Below are 16398 nucleotides of genomic sequence, written 5' to 3' on the forward strand. Positions count from 1 at the left end.
GTACAGAAACAGGACTCACATAAACGCCTGTCAATGTCCCTGCACCCCCTAATACATCAGGGATCTATCCAATTGTGGTTTGAATGTTTTAAATGAGGTGTATTTAGAGATAGTGGGAGTGAAATTGACCCTCACAATTGACCCTCGTTGTGCTCATTTTCCAGGTCTAAATTTTGGGGCTTACTTGTCATGGTTGAATAGCGTCAATAGCATGTCCAATGCCATATTGGTGCAGGTGCTGTAGAGAAATCCTTGGAAGTCATCTAAAACAGGCATTAGTCTTCTTGAATGTGTAAAAATAGGAGCACTAATACCTGCTTTAGGACTAAAACCAGAAATTGCTTAGCCCTGCTGTATTCAGGATTTACATACCCTCTAACCAGTAATCCTTGAAGGCACCGCTGGAGCCTCCCCCCCATCAAAAAGATATGTTGTAAAAAAAAAATTACCTTTATGTGGAGCCAGGAGGAGCAGGAGTGACTTTAAAATTGTGGGCCGTTGATGGCCATTGCTCCTCTCCACTCCTCAATTACCTCCCCCTCCCAGACGCGTCTTAAGCCCTTGGCCGGCAGCCCAGAATACGACTGGTGGGCTGCCTGTGGGGCTGTGACTGGTGTTACAGCTTGCTGATACTATATTAATGTGGCCAACGGACTAATTTACCATGGTCCTGCTGCTACTTTCATTAGGCATAGGTAGTGCGTACTGCACAGGGATCATTGCCGTGATTTGGGCATGATTCTATCTCTCGGCCAGTCTCTCTAGTATGGGGCACACACAACGGAGCTCTGCAGAAGTATCACTTGTTCTGATAGAGCTGAGGTAACCCTAGTAAAACCAGTTTATCTATTAAAGGATTAAAATTAAGCCCCGGTATTCCTCTTCAGTTCCACTCAGTGTGACTCAATGGTTTTATTGGCACTCATTTTCTTTTTAAACGAAACATGTTTTTAGAAAAATCAAATAAGGGATATTAACATAAATCAAAACAGAAAATGCTGGAAATACTGAGCAGGTCAGACAGCATCTGTCTGGGGGAGAGAATGGTAAATGCTGCAGCTCAAAGTCCACTGCAGCAGTTTCTAATACAATCAAGTGGCTTGCAGTAGCAGTTAAAGAGTTAACCAGATTGGTGTGAGGACTGGAATCACATATTAACCAGACTGGGTAAAGATAGCAGGCTTCCTTCCCTAAAAGAAATTCTGATGAAAGGCCATCAACCTGAAACATTAACTCGGTTTCTCTCGCTGCCTGACCTGCTGAGTACTTCCAGCATGTTTTATTTCAAATTTGCAGCATCTGCAGTATTTTGCTTTTGTGTTAAAATAAATCAAAATGCTTTTTACATGTTCTAAATATGTGAGAGGCACTTATTGTGACATTCCTGTTTAACATAGTCCTGTTAAATTTATGTGCTGGTGTTCACTGAGCACTTTGCATTCACTGTGTTGATACGATTGTGCTGGCACTGACACATCTGCATTTCCAACCACCCCTGGATATCATAGCTTGCTCCAGTTTCAAAGCTGCAGAAGGAAGAATATCACTTGTGCAGAGTGTTGACAATCAGAGTGCTGCACAGGGATCAATGTTTCAATGAAAACTGCGTGACTCTAACTGCACACTTCTAAATACCTGATCACTTTTTCATTATATTCATTATTCTATGTTCATACATTAATCACCACCTGATCCACCTCTTCTTTGCAGCCTACATCAAGGTAATGGCTTCTGACTGACATTTGATGTTCTGTTGTCACAATTAGCTTTCTTGCCTTTAATATAGCAAAAAGACCCATCGTTTGGGCAGCTTTTGGTGCTGTGTGGAGCTGGCTAAACAATTCACTGCCGCAAAATTCTGTTGAGCTGTCCTGCTGACACAGTGTAGAGCTGGGCTGTGACGCTGAGACTATCGTCAGGTTTTAGTGCTATATTTCCTATCATGGCAACATTTATATCCTATTTATGTTGTATATGATTACATTCTTGTGCCAAACAAGCTCGTGCACTCTGTGGGGTACGTTTATTAACATCACTACAGCTGCAATAATTGCACATTGCCACTGCTCAAAAGTCATAAATCCAACTTTAATGCAGTTGCCATGCTTGATCTTGTCACATCCGGATTTTTTTTTCCATTCTCGCCGCAGATCTTTATTGATTTCAGGGGAGGGTCCGTGCAGGTCCATGATGACAAAATAAACCTGTCTATGTAAAATGAAAAAAAATGAAAGGCTTGCTTTTTTTACAGGGCCTTTCATGACCTCAGGATGTCCCAAAGTGTTTTACAACCAATGAATTACTATGACGTTTAGGCACTGTTGCAGTGTAGGAAACACAGCTGCCAATTTGCCCATAGTAAGGTCCCATCGACCGTAAAATGTGATAATGACCAGATAATCTGTTTTACCTGTTCAGATAATGCCTAGTATGTAGTAATGATGGATAAACGTTGGCCAGGATGCTGGGAGAATGCCCCTGCTCTTCGAAATAGTGAAAACATCTTTTACACCCAGCTGATGAGGCAGACAAGGCCTCAGTTTAACATCTTATTCAAAAGACAGCACCTCTTACAGCCTCAGTACAGCACTGGAGTGTCAGCCTGGATTAAGTAGTCAAGGTGGGGCTTAAACAAGTGACCTACTGACTCAGAGGCAAAGATACTATTACTGAGCCATAGCTGATGCAGAATAAAATGATAGGAATGTGGCAAGCAGCACTGGAGGCATTTAGGGCAGGAATTTTCCCGGTCCTGTGGAGGCGGGTTTGAAGGCAGGACTAGAGGAAATTTGGAAATTAGTTCAGCCGACTGATATGTTCCCGCCTCCAGACAATCTTGCCAGAGGTTGGTGAACAATAGCCGTAGCTACCCGTCCAGTAGTGGCAGTTGGCCAATAATGATCAATTCAGGGCCTAATTGGCGGTACGGGGAGGATTCTGCTGGGATCTTCTTGCCATTGGAGTGGACTCCTGCTGAGTGCCGAGCCCAGCAGCTCAGTGGAGACGATAGCTGGGTGGCCATTGGAGCTGAAGGCTTTGTGCCCAATGATGGGGCCGTGGGTTGAAACCCGTGATCCAAACAAATCCGCCAGAGGGGATCCCCCTGCACTGCAAAGGGCCTACCAGCTTTGTCCCACTTCAGTTTTGAAATTTTTTGCATGCTTCCGAGGGTGCCTCCGTTTTGAGGAGCCCTCACGCTCTCCTTTCTGCCTGAGCAGCTTCCTCCTCTCACGGTGAGCCTCCCGGCCTTCCAAAGCTGCAGGCCATCTGATTGGGCTGCAGCCTCAGGAACCCGTCCGCTCTCCTTAGTTGGACAACAGCCAATTCGGAGGTTCCCTCCCGGAAGATCGCTCCGGAGCACGCACTGCAGACCCGTGTGAGGTCGGGACCGGGAAATGGTCCCAACTCCTGACAATAAACAATCACCAGAATAGTCTGCCCTTTCTGAGCTGTTCTCTGCTTTTTTTAAGGCAAGTACACATTCCAGCTCATATTGCCTCTAGGGGCAGGGATGCAATGGAAATGAGGTATAAAACTCAAACACAAAGCAGCCGATGATTTGTCTCAGAGTCTCACGTGTTAAGTATTCGGATTCCTTCAAAGAGGCACAACTTCTCCGCTAAGCTCCACAAATAATGGAACAGAATAGGCAAGCAGAGGAGTCTATTGTTACCGATTGATGAACTGGGAGAGGGGGAAAAGAGGAACTCCCTCCTGTCTGGAGTCAAATGTCTGTCTGTCAAGAGTGCAACGCAAGCGACACTACAGGTTCTGCAGGCCACTTGTCAAATTACGTCTTTTAGCGGCTACATCACCAGAAACTTGTTGAACAACGCTGACGCATTCTGCTTGATTGTTGGAGGCTGCAGGCTTCGGGTGGTGTCCTATTATTCTGTTAGTTTACAAATCACTTTTTGTGGCTTCGCTAATATCAGTTTGCCCTGACAGTTCCTCGCTGCGCAGTGAATTAAGAAGGTAGAATTTTTAACTTTTCTTCCTCCCTCCGAAGACATTCTTGTTGTGTCTGGAAGATAAAACAATTGTAGGCAGGGACCCTGGCGGTCAAAAACTGTCTTTTGTTGAGAGGTGGATATCAACTAATTGATAATTATGGAGAGTGTGCACAGCAAAGGCTAACCCAAAGAAACTCTTTGATTCAAACTTGCTTCTGAACAGCAATACCAGGACTAGTTTATTGTGAGGGTCTTGGGAGTTGTGTGAAACTCAAGAACGACTGGCTACATTTGTAAATCAGGCATGTACTAGCAAGACACTTGTGTTAACTATATTGCAAATTCTTTTGAGGAGTGTCACCCAAGAGTATCTTTTTTTAACCGTTTACTGAACTATGTAACTTAGTGAAATGGTGCTTTATATTTACATCAGTCGGACACTTCAAGGGGTTTCAAAAGATGTGTTTGGACCAGATAACCTCTAACTTGGAGTAGAAGAGGAAATAGATTATTGTTTATGATGAGGAGAGTCAGGATAGGGGCTGACACTGCATGACTAATAAATAAAGGAGTTTTATTATTGTCTTATAAGTCGAATAAACCAGTCTTTTGTTACTATATTAATTTTATTACACCTGGAATGGAGTGATTGCTGTACTTGTCAACCATTACATTAAAAGTTATAATGTGTTTTGTTTTAAAGAGTTTTGAACTTCATGCAGATTACCTGAGATAACAGAGCAGGCAAGCACTGAGGCAGTTTGAAACGTTCTTTGTAGGCAGTGGGTCTGTATGTCGATCCAGTTCTGAATCTTGTGGCATGGACTTAGCGACCTGAGAACAGGCATAGAAGCAGTTTCGACCAAGTTGTATATGCAACTGATGTTGATGTCCATACATGCCAGCAATAATGTTAAAATCACATTACTGGCCGATAATGCATAGGATGAAAGTTTAGCCCAGCTATAATCAGATGCTGGAAAGCAGGACTCGTGGCTGCTGGTTACCATTAACAGTGATGTGCACCTTCAGTACGTTTGTTCTCTGGCCCCAGAGGCAATGTTGTAATAAAAGTTGGATATAAAATTACTTACATCAAGAGATCCAGACAAGAGTATTCATTAACAGTATTTTAACCCTAAGATTTATTACTGTCTTGGGAAACGCTCAGTAATGTGTCAATTAGAATATAGTAGAATTATGAGGGTCAATATTCGACTTCATACCCCAGACAGAGCCTCAGTATCCACTGGACTGCATATAAGAAGATTTTCTGTCTATTCACATTAATGGAGAGAGTATTGTGCTCCTGTATTAGGAGTGAATAAACTAAATTTATCGCACGATCACCAGCTACTCTTTTCTCCATGTTTTGCTGTTTTTTGTTTTTTTTGCTGATTATAAAAAACAGCTTGCCTCCAGATGTGCATCATGTGACATGGCAAGAAGTGGTATTGCACCATGGGAAAGGGCTAGAAATGGAACAGCAAAATGTAACAGTTCCAAAAGTAACACACATTTTTATTCAGAATTCCCAGCCTCTGACTTGCTCTTGTAGCCACAGTATTTATTTGGCTGGACTAGTTAAGTTTCTGGTCAATGGCAGCCCCCAGGATGTTGATAGTGGAGGATAATGGTAATGGCTGGATGGTTAAGTCCAAGCGAGGGATCCCAAGCACTGGCTCGATTTTCTCATTATCATAAGCACAGAAGAATTGCTGCCGTCAAGTTGGCCTGTCCTGAGTATTTAATTCTGTCAGTGTCTAGAAATTAGCTGCATGTGTCTCTGTCTGTATGTCCCTCACTCTGCTCATCACAAGATTCTCACCTTACACTGGACATTATTCACAAAGAATTGCCTTAATGAGCCCAGCAGCTGTTGAGATGACATGGACAGAATTAACTACTCAGGACAGGCCAACCTGACAGCAGCAATTCTTCTGTGCTTATGATAATGAGAAACATGAGCCAGTGCTTGGGATCCCTCGCCAGACTTACCATTATCATTATAGGATGATGGCAATTGTAATGTTGCTGAATGTCAAGGGTAGACTCTCTCTTGTTGGAGATGGTCTTTTCCTGGCACTTATGTGGCGCAAATGTTACTTGCCACTCATCAGCCCAAGCCTGAATGTTGTCTAGGTCTTGCTACATGTGGACACAGAACACTTCTTTATAGGAGGAGTTACGAGTGGAACTGAACATTGTGCAATCATCAGCAAACATGTCCAATTCTGACCTTATGATGGAGGTAAGATCACTGATGGCTGAAGATGGTTGGGCTTACGACACTACCCTGAGGAACTCCTGCAGTAATGTCCTGGGTTTGAGATGATTGGTCTCCAGCAAACACACCCATTTTCCTTTGTGCTAGGTATGACTCCAATCAGTGGAGCATTTTCTCTCAATTCTCATTGAATTTAGTTTTGCAAGGGCTCCTTATTGCCACACTCAGTCAAATGCCGCCTTGATGTCAAGGGCTATCACTCGTACTTCACCTCTAGAATTCAGCTCATCTGTCCATTTTTGGATCAAGGCTGTAATTACGTCTAGAGCCTTGTGGTCCTGGAGGAACCTAAATTGAGCATCGTTGAGCAGGTTGTTGGTGAGTAACTGCAGCCTGACAGCATTGTCAACGACACCTTCCATCACTTTGCTGATGATCAAGAGTAGACTGATGGGGGTGGGGGGTGGGGCGGCATAATTGGCCAGGTTGGAATTGTCCTTTTTGTGTACAGGACATAACTGGGCAATTTTTCACATTGTTTTTTTTTTATTCATTCATGGGATGTGGGCGACGCTGGCCAGGCCAGCATTTATTGCCCATCCTTAATTGCCCTTGAGAAGGTGGTGGTGAGCTGCCTTCTTGAACCACTGCAGTCCATTTGGGGTAGGTATACCCACAGTGCTGTTAGGAAGGGAGTTCCAGGATTTTGACCCAGCGACAGAGAAGGAACAGCGATATAGTTCCAAGTCAGAATGGTGTGTGACTTGGAGGGGAACATGCAGGTGGTGGTGTTCCCATGTATTTGCTGCCCTTGTCCTTCCAGTTGGTAGAGTTCGCGGGTTTGGAAGGTGCTGTCTATGGAGCCTTGGTGCATTGCTGCAGTGCATCTTGTAGATGGTACACACTGCTGCCACTGTGCGTCGGTGGTGGAGGGTGTGAATGTTTGTAGATGGGGTGCCAATCAAGTGGACTGCTTTGTCCTGGATGGTGTCGAGCTTCTTGAGTGTTGTTGGAGCTGCACCCATCCAGGCAAGTGGAGAGTATTCCATCACACTCCTGACTTGTGCCTTGTAGATGGTGGACAGGCTTTGGGGACTCAGGAGGTGAGTTACTCGCCTCAGGATTCCTAGCCTCTGACCTGCTGTTGTAGCCATGGTATTTATATGGCTACTCCAGTTCAGTTTCTGGTCAATGGTAGCCCCTAGGATGTTGATAGCGGGGGATTCAGCGATGGTAATGCTGTTGAATGTCAAGGGGAGATGGTTAGAATCTCTCTTGTTGGAGATGGTCATTGCCTGGCACTTGTGTGGCGCGAATGTTACTTGCCACTTATCAGCCCAAGCCTGGATATTGTCCAGGTCTTGCTGCATTTCTACACAGACTGCTTCAGTTTCTGAGGAGTCACGAATGGTGCTGAATATTGTGCAATCATCTGCGAACATCCCCACTTCTGACCTTATGATTGAAGGAAGGTCATTGATGAAGCAGCTGGAGATGGTTGGGCCTAGGATACTACCCTGAGGAACTCCTGCAGTGATGTCCTGGAGCTCAGATGATTGACCTCCAACAACCACAACCATCTTCCTTTGCGCTAGGTATGACCCCAGCCAGCGGAGGGTTTTCCCCCTGATTCCCATTGACCTCAGTTTTGCGAGGGCTCCTTGATGCCATACTCGGTCAAATGCTGCCTTGATGTCAAGGGCATTCACTCTCACCTCACCTTTTGAGTTCAGCCCTTTTGTCCATGTTTGAACCAAGGCTGTAATGAGGTCAGGAGCTGAGTGGCCCTGGCGGAACCCAAACTGAGCATCACTGAGCAGGTTATTGCTAAGCAAGTGCTGCTTGATGGCACTGTTGATGACATCTTCCATCACTTTACTGATGATAGAGAGTAGGCTGATGGGGCGGTAATTGGCCGGGTTGGATTTGTCCTGCTTTTTGTGTACAGGACATACCTGGGCAATTTTCCACATTGCAGGGTAGATGCCAGTGTTGTAGCTGTACTGCAACAGCATGGCTCGGGGCGCAGCAAGTTCTGGAGCACAGGTCTTCAGTACTGCGGCTGGAATATTGTCAGGGCCCATAGCTTTTGCAGTGTCCAGTGCCTTCACTTGTTTCTTGATATCACACGGAGTGAATCAAATTGGCTGAAGTTTGGCATCTGTGATGCTGGGGACTTCAGGAGGAGGCCGAGATGGATCATCAACTTGGCACTTCCGGCTGAAGATTGTTGCAAATACTGCAGCCTTATCTCTTGCACTGATGTGCTGGGCTCCCCCATCATTGAGGATGGGGATATTTGTGGAGCCACCTCCTCCAGTTAGTTGTTTAATTGTCCACCACCATTCATGGCTGGATGTGGCAGGACTGTAGAGCTTAGATCTGATCCGTTGGTTATGGGATCGCTTAGCACTGTCTATCGCAAGCTGCTTACGCAGTTTGGCACACAGATAATCCTGTGTTGTAGCTTCACCAGGTTGACACCTCATTTTGAGGTATGCCTGGTGCTGCTCCTGGCGTGCCCTCCTGCACTCTTCATTGAACCAGGGTTGGTCTCCTGGCTTGATGGCAATGGTAGAGTGGGGGATATGCCGGGCCATGAGGTTACAGATTGTGGTTGAGTACAATTCTGCTGCTGCTGATGGCTCACAGCACCTCATGGATGCCCAGTTTTGCATTGCTAGATCTGTTTGAAATCTATCCCATTTAGCACGGTGATAGTGCCACAACACGATCCTCAATGTGAAGGCGGGACTTCGTCTCCACAAGGTCTGTGCGGTGGTCACTCCTACCAATACAGTCATGGACAGAAGCATCTGCAGCAGGCAGATTGGTGAGGACGAGGGTCAAGTATGTTTTTCCCTCGTGTTGGTTCCCCCACCACCTGCCACAGACCCAGTCGAGCAGCTATGTCCTTTAGGACTCAGCCAGCTTGGTCAGTAGTGGTGCTACCGAGCCACTCTTGGTGACGGACATTGAAGTCCCGCACCCAGAGTACATTTTGTGCTTCCTCCAAGTGGTGTTCAACATGGTGGAGTATTGAGTCATCAGCTGAGGGAGGGCGGTAGGTGGTAATCAGTAGGAGGTTACCTTGCCCATGTTTGACCTGATGCCATGAGACTTCATGGAGTCCGGAGTTGATGTTGAGGACTCCCAGGGCAACTCCCTCCCTACTGTATACCACTGTGCCACCACCTCTGCTGGGTCTGTCCTGCCGGTGGGACAGGACATACCCAGGGATAGTGATTGCAGTGTTTGGGACATTGTCTGTAAGATATGATTCCGTGAGTATGACTATGTCATGCTGTTGCTTGACTAGTCTGTGGGACAGCTCTCCCAACTTTGGCACAAGCCCCCAGATGTTAGTAAGGAGGACTTTGCAGGGCCAACAGGGCTCGGTTTGTCGTTGTCGTTTCCGGTGCCTAGGTCGATGCCAGGTGGTCCGTCCAGTTTCATTCCTTTTTATTAACTTTGTAGTGGTTAGGTACAACTGAGTGGCTTGCTAGGCCATTTCAGAGGGCATATAAGAGTTAACCACATTGCTGTGGGTCTGGAGTCACAGGTAGGACAGACCAAGTAAGGACAGCAGATTTCCTTCCCTCAAGGACATTAGTGAACCAGATGGGTTTTTACAACAATCGACAATGGTTTCATGGCCATCATCAGACTAGCTTTTAATTCCAGATTTATTAATTAAATTCAAATTCCACCTTCTGCTGTGGTGGGGTTCGAACCCTTGTCTCCAGAGAAAATACCCTGGGTCTCTGGGTTACTAGTCCAGTGATAATACCACTACGCCACCGCCTACCCCTTGTTGGGTGGGTTCCAGTGCTGTCGCTGTACCGGACTGGCTTGGCTGGAGGCACAGTTAGATCTGGAGCACAAGTTTTCAGCAATGCAGTTGGGAAGTTATCGGTACCCACAGCCTTTGTTGTATCCAGTGTACTCAGCCATTTCTTGGTATCATGTGCAGTGAATCAAATTGGCTTAAGATTGGCTTTTGTAATGCTGGAGGAGGCTGAGATTGATCACCCACTTGGCACTTCTGGATAAAGATGCTTGTAATTGCTTCAACCTTATCTTTTATACTCACGTGCTGGGCTCTGCCATCCTTGAGAATGTGGATGTTCATGGAACCTTCTCTCCTTAGTCGTTTAATTGTCCTCCACCATTCATGACTGGGTGTGGCAGGACTGCAGAGCTCTGATCTGATCAGTTGGTTGTGGGATCGCTTAGCCCTGTCTATCGCATGCTCCCTCCGTTGTGTAGTATTCTTGTAGTCCTGTGTTGTAGTTTCACCAGGTTGACACTTCATTTTTAGGTATGCCTGGTGCTGCTCCTGCCATGCACTTGCTACACTCCTTATTGAACCAGGGTTGGTCCCCTGGCTTGGTGGTAATGGTAGAGTGGGGGTATGCCGGGCCATGAGGTTACTGATTGTGGTTGAATACAATTCTGCTGCTGTTGATGACCAACAACCCCTCATGGCTGCCTGGTTTTGAGCTGCTAGATCTGATTAGATTAGATTAGAGATACAGCACTGAAACAGGCCCTTCGGCCCACCGAGTCTGTGCCGAACATCAACCACCCATTTACACTAATCCTACGCTAATCCCATATTCCTACCAAACATCCCCACCTGTCCCTATATTTCCCTACCACCTACCTATACTAGTGACAATTTATAATGGCCAATTTACCTATCAACCTGCAAGTATTTTGGCTTGTGGGAGGAAACCGGAGCACCCGGAGAAAACCCACGCAGACACAGGGAGAACTTGCAAACTCCACACAGGCAGTACCCGGAATCGAACCCGGGTCCCTGGAGCTGTGAGGCTGCGGTGCTAACCACTGCGCCACTGTGCCGCCTGTTCTTATCTATCCCATTTAACATGATAGTAGTGCCACATAACACAGTGGAGGCTTTCCTTCGTGTGAAGATGGGTCCTTGTCTCCACAAGGTCTGTGCAATGGTCACTATTACCAATACTATCATGGAGAGATATGTCCTTCAGGACTCAGCCAATTGGATCAATAGTGGTGCTACCGAGCTACTCTTGGTAAAGGACATTAAAGTCCCCCACCCAAAATACATTCTGTGCCCCTGCTACTCTCAGTGCTTCTTCCAAGTGGTGTTCAACATGGAGGAGTAACTGATTCAGCAGCTGCAGGAGGATGGTCGGTGGCACCTACCCCCGTTCCCCACCAGTATCACGCCGGCTTTCCCCAGATGGGGAATTGAAGGTGCTGGAGTGCCGGCCACTGCACTAAGGATCGCGGTGGGCTCAGAAGATTGTGGGTAAGTTCATTTAAATTTATTCATGTCATTGATTTAAATATTCAAATTGTGGTTCCGTTGCCCAGTGGTGGGGGCGGGGAAGCGCCATGAAGCCTCACATTCGCCGGGAAGATCAGGCCAGGCTGGCCCGGTGTTGACCTCCATGTCGGGCCTCTGCTGGAACGATCTTCCGGCCACACCCCCCAGCACCGTCACCTCCACCCGCTATGGAGCCCGACGTCGTGGGCTCGGTAAAGTCCAACCCAATGACTGTAATTGGGATGACAGCTGAACAAGGGTGAATATTTAATTTAAGTTTCCTTTTATTTCATAGTTTAGTTTTTTCTAAAAAAAAAAGGGTCACTTCTGTTTGGTGGGTAGGCCCCAATGTCTTCTTCTTCGTTTATTAGAAAATGAAAGTAAAATGACCTTATGTAACCTGCAGCTATAGTAATGTGCATTGTATCTTGAGCAATGAACTGCCACTTTAAAAATTGCAAAGTTGGGGGGAGAAATTGAACCAAAGCCTGATAGAGCTGGACCTGCCTTTTTTAGGGTTACCATTGCTGATTGGTCAGCGTAGATGTGTGTCAAGGCATTCGGGTGCCAGGATGTTAGCGACATTCGAGCTTGACTTCTGGTGAGGGAGCGAGGCTGATGGAGGAACAGACGCCGTGTTTGATTGGGGATTGTAATTGACTGTTCACTTGACCAGCAACCTCCCTCTCTCGTTTTAATTTTATTTATTTGTTTTAATTCCCCGATGGAGTGAGAGTTAGTGGGGGTGTGTAGTGAGGAGAGAGACTGCCGGTTCCCTACTTCCGTTCATTACTGGAGAGCAAGGCACTGGACTGGGTGTTTCATGTAGAAAGAAAATCCTGAGATTTGAGAGTTCTGACATGAGATCATGAATGAGACTTAATTTTACTTAAAAATTGCATCTCTCATGATAAATTCATAAGTTGGTATGTTTGCACCTACAAGAACAACCCAGAACACCTGATATCAGAAATGTAATTCTATCAGTAACTAAAGCAACATAAATCAGTGAAAAAGTCTGAAGCAGTCATGCATCAAGAATAAAGACTGGAATCTGGAATCTCATCCAGAAATGTACACTAACCGTATTGAATAGCTTGTAGATAAGCATCAGTAGAAAGTTTTACCACCATGCAGGCAACTCATAACAATTTTTAAATATAATTTAAAAGAGGCACAATGTTCAAGAACAAATGTTTGGCAGCCAAGACTCATTTGCATCTCATTCTCTCGCTCAAAAGTGATGCAGTGATCCATTTTAACAACTTTTATGTGACTGCATGGTGTTCTTTGGGAACAAAAAAGCTTGCTGAACAATCCTCATGAAGACACTGCCTCATTGAAGGAACCATAAGTATGTACATTGTATCAGTGGTTGTGATATATTAGAGAACGTTATTGGAGGGCAAAGAAGGAAAAAGAGTTTCTATAATGCGTGTAAGTCTGCAGACGGACCTGGATTTTATAATTAACTGAAACATTATTCAATACCACAGTGGAGATTTCAAGCAAGTCCAGACTGGTCATGTAGTCATTTTCTTTTCTCCTCATCCAGCTGCTGTTTTGTGGAAATGGGAAGTTTTAGTCCTTTTATATTCAGTCTTTCTTACACTGCCAAGCTCAGAGCCTCCCTTAAGTGTAATCATCCATCATCAGACTTAACGCAACCGCAGGCACAGTTTCTCAGCTGCTTGACTATTTGTTGCAGCTTTCCTGCACAGGTCGCTGGAGTGAAACCTCAAACATCGAAGGGAATTTCTTCGCTTTTAAAATCAGAGTGATGGCTTTGCCACTTTTAAATTGTTTTAACTGTAATGAATAGAAATGCTAATTACTTCAATCTTATGCCACTTGTGATTGTTCTTGAAGATTTTGTCAGCTTTTCCAGCAGAAATTTGGTCAATTATGACTCGACTACAATTACAGTCATTTTGCATCTATCAAGTGGCTTACTTGACTAATTGGATAATGACCAAGGACTTTAATCCAGCTCCCAGAGTGGACACGATAGGAAAACAAGCAGAACAACAAATTTGGACAGCCCAATTCACTGCTATGGCCATTTCTGGATTTTAAAGACTGATTTATGACATTAAAATCAAAGGGGGGAGCTTTAACAACCCCCCCTCCCCCCCACCAAACCTGTGGGTTTGGATCAGATGAGGTTTGAAAATTTAAAAAATTCCAAACCTGACCCCCAACCTGCCCACTTTAGGTTTACCGGAGACAGGGCAGGGGGTGGGTGGTGGGGAGAGCAGGCAACCAACCCGCTCCCAGGGCACAGGTCATCCATTTAAATATTATAATAAAGCTGGACATCTCAGGTTTAACCTATCTTCACGGTTTAACCCTGATCAGCTGGATTTCCCAGGCCTTGGGAAAACTGGTAGCTAAGGAGAGGTGAGGACTGCTTTGTGGGAGAGGTAAGTGCCTTTACAGCACAAGAGAGGAGGCGTACTTCCTCACAGCCCACCACAGACTTACCTACATTCCTACCTGTCGTTGGCCCCACCCCACCTCCCACCATGGAATCAAACTTGAAAGAAGCCCTCTCGTATCTGCTGATTGCCTAGCTAGGGCTCAAAACCTTGTCAGTTGTCTAATGACAAATTAGTGACCCCCTCCCCACCCCACAACCACATTTAAGTGAAGACACATATAAGATGGCACAATACATTGAACCACCAATGCTTGCAGTAGCACATGTGTCCATGCCACTGATCCCTCACTTGGTGAATTAACAACCTCAGTCATGCTGTCATTATATATATTAGTGGTCCACTTAATAAAAACAACAATTGGCAGAGATCAAAGAACAAGAAAACCTAACAGTCTTTGTAGACTCAACAGGCTGGATTTTGTTCTCAGGCCAATGTCGGGCTTCTTGGCAGCGGGAGAGGGGGGAGGGGGGTGAGTGCAGAGAATTGGAGCTGCAGTGGCCACCACGGAGCCTGATGCGGGGATTGCCGGTTCCTATCTTCCCAGCAGCAGCAAGGCTCCGTGACAGCACCTCTGCCACTCTGGGAAGGGACCCTACTTTAAATATTTAAATTACCTCTCCGCATAAATTTAAATTTAATTCGCCACAATCTTACCTTCAGTTCCCAATCTCCCAATCTTGAGCTCGTCATGCAGCACTCACACGCCTTCACTTTCCCGGATAGGAGAAGCTGGCGCCACCGAGGTGGAGAAGGGGTCAACTCTACATGATTTGTATAGGGAAGGGGGAAGGGGTCAACTCTACATGATTTGTAGGGGGAAGGGGGGAAGGGGTCAACTCTACATGATTTGTAGGGGGAAGGGGTCAACTCTGCATGATTTGTAGGGGGAAGGGGGAAGGGGTCAACTCTGCATGATTTGTATGGGGAAGGGTAAAGGGGTTAACTCTACATGATTTGTATAGGGAGGGTTAAAGGGGTCAACTCTGCATGATTTGTAGGGGGAAGGGGTCAACTCTGCATGATTTGTATGGGGAAGGTTAAAGGGGATAACTCTGCATGATTTGTATAGGGAGGGTTAAAGGGGTCAACTCTGCATGATTTGTATAGGGAAGGGGGAAGGGGTCAACTCTACATGATTTGTAGGGGGAAGGGAGGAAGGAGTCAACTCTACATGATTTGTAGGGGGAAGGGGTCAACTCTGCATGATTTGTAGGAGGAAGGGGGGAAGGGGTCAACTCTGCATGATTTGTATGGGGAAGGGTAAAGGGGTCAACTCTGCATGATTTGTAGGGGGAAGGGGTCAACTCTGCATGATTTGTATGGGGAAGGGGGGAAGGGGTCAACTCTGCATGATTTGTATAGGGAAGGGGTAAAGGGGTCAACTCTGCATGATTTGTAGGGGGAAGGGTTCAACTCTGCATGATTTGTATGGGGAAGGGGGTAGGGGTCAACTCTGCATGATTTGTATGGGGAAGGGGGTAGGGGTCAACTCTGCATGATTTGTATAGGGAAGGGGTAAAGGGGTCAACTCTGCATGATTTGTATGGGGAAGGGGTCAACTCTGCATGATTTGTATGGGGAAGGGGGGAAGGGGTCAACTCTGCATGATTTGTAGGGGGTAGGGGTCAACTCTGCATGATTTGTATGGGGAAGGGGTAAAGGGGTCAACTCTGCATTATATTGAATTGTTTGCAGGGCTGGCAGCCTTATAAAAATGAACCAGCACCTGCTCCTGTATCAGGTGATGCCATGACCAGCGTCAGCAATGCCACCCCTGCCACGCGATTGGGGGGGGGGGGGTGGTGGAGGGAGACGGCCGTGTCAATATGTTGAGTGGCCACCCACTGCGTAATCGCAGCGGCGCGGGTCCCATGCGGGGTGGGCTGCCATTTTCTGCACCTGCCACCACTCCCGGTGGCGGGACAACAAAATCCAGCTCATTAAGTGGCCGTCCACCACATAATCGCGGCAGCGCAGTGGCACGGGTCCCAGGCGGGGTGGACGCCATTTTCTGCACCCGCCGCTGCTCCCGGCAGCAGGGCAACAAAATCCAGCCCCAACATTTATTATTTCCAACCAATACTGAGCAGCGTACAGCAAAACAAATGGAATGTTGAGTTATGTAGCCAGAACAGTACAGTACAAGTCAGAGAAATTCACGATAAATAGAACAATATTCTATAAGTGCTATATCCAGTTCTAGGCACCAAAACACAAGGAAGATTGTACCGGCAGTGGCCCGCTATGGAGTCCATGCCAGGATTGCCAGGCCCGATCTTCCCGGTGGCATCAAGGTTCCGTGGCAGCCTCCCCACTGCTGGGCGATGGGACCTGACTTTGAATATGTAAATTAAAAGAATGAATATATTTAAATAAAATTGTCAGCGATCTTAATGGTTTTCCGGGATCTTCCGAGTGGCGGCCGGCACTCTTGTCCAGGGAAAGCTGGCGTCACTGAGG

The 16398-nt window shown here is 46.3% G+C and overlaps 1 protein-coding gene across 4 annotated transcripts in view; it reads left to right on the plus strand.

Moving 5' to 3' along the window:
- Positions 1 to 16398, plus strand: part of LOC137375197 (rho guanine nucleotide exchange factor 4-like) — a 578050-nt gene that overhangs the window by 332381 nt on the left and 229271 nt on the right. The gene's annotated exons all lie outside the window — the stretch shown is intronic.

Source organism: Heterodontus francisci, chromosome 11 (assembly GCF_036365525.1).
Source record: "Heterodontus francisci isolate sHetFra1 chromosome 11, sHetFra1.hap1, whole genome shotgun sequence".
Classification (NCBI taxonomy): Eukaryota; Metazoa; Chordata; class Chondrichthyes; order Heterodontiformes; family Heterodontidae; genus Heterodontus; species Heterodontus francisci.